Below are 6298 nucleotides of genomic sequence, written 5' to 3' on the forward strand. Positions count from 1 at the left end.
CAGATTTATTGAACAGGTAAACTGCTGCCAAGAGCGGAGGGCCATCCAATCATAGTTGTTTTGGCTTTGTTTTGCAGCCCCTGTCCAGCGTGTGTGTGTTTATTTAATATTCCATATACATGGAGACAGGAGTGAAAGCCGAAAGCCAGGATCAGGGAAGTGTGATGGATATAGGCACTCCTTCTGTGTTAACCTCTAGTTAAACGTAAGATGACTCTCTTTTTCAGCCAGTAGTAGTTTGATGAATGAGAACTGATTATTATTGCACCCGGTACCGTGCAAAGTCTAATTAAGTAAGCAGCCCACACACTGGTTCAATCTGATGACTCTCGCTGGGCATTATGCCATGTCTTCTACAATACACAACACTACTAGCCCTTCACACTCACTCTCCACCATGGCTGTGCCTCAATAGTATCATGTTCGCTTATTCATCTGCGCTAACTTCCTAACACTAGCGTGTGCCCCATTGTCATTTTCTAATAAAGTGTTAGCCAGATCCTGCCTCTCCAGTCGAAGGAGAGGAGAGGCACTTTGACTCACACAAGGTCACATCCCAAGTGGACTTCTTGACTGTTACCCAAGCAGAGAGAGAACCACAGCTTCAGCTTGTGTTCTGTACATGCATCTCATACCATGTGCCTGACAATGACAAGGGTGCTGGCATCTCCACCGGTGCCCACCTGTCCCTAGCTGTCTGTTCAGTGAGCACAGGGAGACCGAGGAGGACACAAGAACCAACATATATAGAACTCCTCCTGTCCCTGACCGTGGCAGCAGTGCTGTAGTTCTTCTTCACAGGTGCTGACTTTATCCGCGGTGACATGAATGTACAGAAGTGCCAGGGCGCATACACCCCACTGCTGTCAGGTGTCTCCCCTGTTAACACTCCACCTATCCCCCCCGACCTCACAGGCACCCAATGTACCTTCCTTCCTGCCTGCTTGCCTGCCTACATCTCCCTCCCAGCACTCCAACACACACACTCACACACCTTGGCCTGGATCCAACTAGCTTTTTGCAGACGATACAGTAAGGCAGAAAATTGTCCTTTCTGAAGACACATACAGGCTTTATACTCCTGGGTTACACACAGTACATCTACAACAAATGACAGGAGGTGCAGTGTGTTACGCAGTCTTGTCCTATAAGGACACCGCATTCAGGTATCACTGTCATGTTTGCAATTGACACTGCTTCTAATGGACACATTATGCAGGTGTATCTACCAACACTAATAGCTACTGTCTAGAGAGGAAGCACACAGGTCTATCGCTGCCCAGTGATGAAATGCACAGGTGCTACTTTCCCCCATTTAACCCACCCTCCAAAATACAGTATGCTGGTGTTAATATTTCATAGTAAGGAGGTGAGCGGAAGGTGTGAAAGGATGATGTAGTGGTCTTGGCTTGAGGATGATGACCGTGGTCAGTGTGTGAAGTGAGGTCCAGGTTGAACTGTCTATAAATATAGCTGTGATCTCTACATTTTTAATCATAGTCATAATTTGGGGACTCGGGCTAGCTCCCTGCATGATGTCTGACGACCAATGAGAATGTCAAGACAGATGACGAGGAAGGAGAGCGAGCGTAATTGAGGTCTCTGTGGCCAAAGCTGCACAGATCATATCCCCAATCTTCATCAACATTTCATTTGAAAGTTAACTAATTTCCTACCCTTCCCCATGTCACTGGAGGGTGTGCTGCATATGAAATGGTCCATTTTAAGCAAATGTATTATGGAATTCAGCCACTTGGCTTGTAGTGTGTCTTTCTATGTAGAAAGAATCTAGGGTAATTGTGAGTTGCTGTCAATGAGTCAGTCAAGTTTGACACACAATAATGAAAATGCACAAGCATTTTTGTACTACTTGTTTTGTTGAGCTATACAGGATTCCTGTCATTTTCTTGTTCACCATGTCACTGCCTATCTCAGTGTTTTTGAAATTCACTATTTTTAAAATGGAAACTTTTTGTCATCAGGTAGAAATGTATATTTTCTTCTACATAACTTTGAAATGCATTGTTTTCATATATGTACACATTGGTATTGGCTGAAGATAATGAAAGTGAAGTTGTAATGTGGAATTGCCTTTTCAAGTCTTGATGAATCTGACTTGAACCTATGTATGAGCCCCTGTGTCATAACGCAAGTCTGCTTCAAAGAATTCAAACATTAATATTATAAGACAGCAACACTGAAAGATGACCGAAACCCACTCAGAGCGATTTGTCTGCTTCCGTGATAGCGTCCGTGTTGTGAGGAGTGAAGGCGGTTAATGCCTTCCACCTTTAACTGCCCAGCTCTTGGCTCCCGTCCATATTATGTCATCCTCGGGTCCCGCTTTGGACTCAACGTAATGCAAGTTCATTATTAATGATTTAGCAATGAGTGCCTTTCCTATTCCGTCATCTTATTTCTCTGATTTGTAACTACTGGTGCTCTGCAATTAATCTTTTGAGGAGCATAATTCATTCTTGGAACGAGAACACTGCCCTCAAAATACAACCTGTGCATTTTGTATTGGCAAAGATGCTGAAAAACAGCCCTTATCTGTCTTTTCTGATAATCAAAGCTGACAGATTATTTTGATAGTGTTTAGACAATCATCAGAAACTGAAAATTTAATCTGGACACATTTCATAATTCTGTCCATATGCATCGGCTAGCTCCCCATTTTTAGTTAGAAATCTACTTTGATAATGGTGATTTCTGGCTCTTCATTACATGCCAAATCTTTCATGTGTGTGATTATTCCATTAAATTCAATGCCTTATTGGCGATTAATGTTCATTTTACACACACACACACACACACACACCCACTGCAGCTTTATTTGGATTCCGCCCTAGGCACTTACTCTGTACAGAATATCTGTTAGTCAAATAGGCTACCAATCTGGGTGAGAAGCGTAGCAAGTAAGTCTAAATGTCTGGAGATGTGGGTGTTTTTTGCCATAAGGAAATAATTACCAACTGGAGAGCTACATCTCCTGTAAGACCCCTTTTTTAGTTCTACAACAAAACAGCAGGACTCCATAGCAAGGCAGGTGTATCATGATGCACCGCTCTCATCAATGCCTAGTCCTTGACAATGTCAAGCAAGACTCAAATACTTTAGTGATCCTAGAGGGAGGAAGGGAGGCCTCTCTCCCATTCCCCTGTCTCGTTCTATCCCCAGCTCTCTTGTTATGCAGTGAGCTTGTATCTGGTTGGTGGAGAGAAAAGAAAAGGAAGTCTGATCGATCAGGCAGGGGGTTATTGATCAGTGATCCTCTGTGACCTTTGACATCAGCCCCATAAGGACTGTTCTCTCCAGAGCGAAGGATGGGGATTTGGGATCAGTGTTTGTGGGAAAGACCTGAGAGGACATGTATTTATTTTGAAATGCTGATTTAAAAACACAATCTGTCTATAGAAAGGAAGATATTAGGTCAGTGTTGACCTGGTTGGGATGAGGGGGAGGGGTTTTGTGAGTACTGCACGTTGATTGGCTTAAATGTTTTTGTTTGGGGCATTTCATTCTGTGGCCACAAAGGCGCAATCCTTAATTTCTTTGATGTTACAAATGTACATTTGTTCAAAGGTTGTACATTGTAGTCACACAACTCTTCAGACCAGTGGTTTGTCATGGTTTGGATGCAAGGCTGTAAGAAATACCTCCAAGTATATTGTAGATAGGCTATTGTTTTCACTGTTTATCCCTTCCCTCTCACTGCATACTATACATACCACCGTCATTCAAATACGCTTATTCTTACACAAACAAACACAGCCTACCAGCAAGAACACCACAGATACACAGCAGACGCAGGCATCTGGGTCCAGGCCTGGCTCCAAACCCCTGACCATTAAGAATGCACAGGCTTACATAACAAACCAGGGACAGTGACTTGACTGAATTCTTTTGGCACTTGGTACTCTCAGGTGGCTTGGTGGAAACCTTTCTGTTTGTCTCTTATGTTGTGGATGGGTAAGACAGAAATACTGTATACTGGACCAATCGGAGTGCTGCTCAGAAATGATGGAATATTGACAGGAATTTAAGTTAAATCATTGGTGGTGAGTACCGTAAACTAAGTCCACTGTTCGCATGCATGCACAAGCACTCACTGCAATCTGCTGTGCACCTTTACACAATTCCCACACCCCCTCTCTTGATGGGAATTTATCTTATTGCTTACGGGTCACACTGCCCCAGAAGGTCCTGTAGTACTTGTTCAAACAGACACATGGCGCCACTTGTGTAATCGGATGCTTTGTTAATAGTCGGCATTCAATTAATCTTTAATTGTTAGTATGAAGCGTAAAAATCTCCTGTGGGTCAAAATCTATCACCTCGAAGATATTATGCAGTGACTCTTGAAGGTATTAAAAGGGTACTTTTAATCCATGTATATTGACTGTCTGACAGGTTCCTGTGTTGAACTTCACCTACTTTTGACAGCGACTGATTTACTAACTTGAATTCTTTCATCTGCTGGTAGACTGCGCACAGTCACACATTCAATGTTGCATATGGACATGCTTGCTTTGACAGATGTTCATACTTTAGGTATGCGCTCTCTTTCTTCCCATCACACATACAAACACCCATACACGTGTGGCTGGACATGCATGTACACACACACACACACAGGCCTACTCTCCCGCACACACGCAATTGGCATCTGCAGGGAGTGGAAACGCCTCTCAATTGTCTGCGTTACATAGATATAACACCTAATAAAAAGCAAAGAGATCACTTTAATGAGTCTGTTTTCTGCCATATATTTAGAAATGGTCAGTGGATACCATGTGGTGACCCTCTCACCCTGGGTGGGTGTGTGTTTGTGTGGGAGAAAACATTTGGCACAGAACTGAGGACGCCAGTATTGCATTAATACCTCTGTATTGACCCCAATTACAACCTATTGTGGTTTTCATAAGTACATCTTTTATCTCTCTAGTGACTGAGGTTTTCACTTTTAATTGCCTTTGACAGTGTTACTATACGGCTCTGTGGTTTCCGTTTTCCAACCGGGTTCATTCAGAAGCTTCTCCAACAACCCTGCACTTACAGTAGGACGGCTCATTCCATGTCAGTGGCGATACAGTTGATAATTGTAGTCAAATCAATGCAAATACATAGTTTTGTCTTTTGTTGTAAAGTTGCTCAAAGTTTATGGCTGTACAGTCGTGGCCAAAAGTTGAGAATGACACTATTCATTTTCAAAGTCTGCTGCTTCAGTTTGTATGATGGCAATTTGCATATACTCCAGAATGTTATGAAGAGAGAGAATTAATTGCAAGGTCCCTCTTTGCCATGCAAATTAACCCCAAAAAACATTTCCACTGCATTTCAGCCTTGCCACAAAAGGACCAGCTGACATCGTCAGTGATTCTCTCGTTAACACAGGTGTGAGTGTTGACGAGGACAAGGCTGGAGATCACTCTGTCATGCTGATTGAGTTTGACTAACAGACTGGAAGCTTCAAAAGGAGTGTGGTGCTTGGAAACATTGTTCTTCCTCTGTCAATCATGATTACTTGCAAGGAAACACGTGCCATCATCATTGCTGTGCACAAAAAGGGCTTTACAGGCAAGGATATCGCTGCCAGTAAGATTGCACCTAAATCAACCATTTATCGGATCATCAAGAACTTCAAGGAGAGCGATTCAATTGTTGTGAAGAAGGCTTCAGGGCGCCCAAGCAAGTCCAGCAAGCGCCACGACTGTCTCCTACAGTTGATTCAGCTGCGGGATCGGGGTCCCACCAGTACAGAGTTGCTCAGGAATGGCAGAAGGCAGGTGTGAGTGCACCTGCACGCACAGTGAGGCGAAGACTTTGAGGATGGCCTGGTGTCAAGAAGGGCAGCAAAGAAGCAACTTCTCTCCAGGATCTTGCATAGTTAAATAAAGGTAAAATAAAGGTTCTCAATAAGAAATACAATTTTATTGTTTCAAGTGAACTGGTAATGAGGACACGCATACATTCATGCGCGCACACACACACCGTTAAAATTGGAGTGCTGTTTGATTATAAAACCTCTCAATAGCTCTGCATAATTTCTCCTGTTTGTAGATTTTACAGGGAGTGGCTTTAGGCCTGCCCTTTTTCATATTGTCAGCTCACCAAACAGATCAGAACTTTTAGGGTCTGAATCAAACGGCCCAGCAAATCTCTCTCGGACACACTTTTGGGTAACATTATCCAACCCTCAAACTAACATACTTTAGCCATAAAGCTTCACGTATAGACGCATATCCCTAACTTCAGAAGTTAGGGTAATTTAATGTCACCTGTTCAATACAGGTGA

This window comes from Oncorhynchus mykiss, chromosome 5, assembly GCF_013265735.2.
Source record: "Oncorhynchus mykiss isolate Arlee chromosome 5, USDA_OmykA_1.1, whole genome shotgun sequence".
Classification (NCBI taxonomy): domain Eukaryota; kingdom Metazoa; phylum Chordata; class Actinopteri; order Salmoniformes; family Salmonidae; genus Oncorhynchus; species Oncorhynchus mykiss.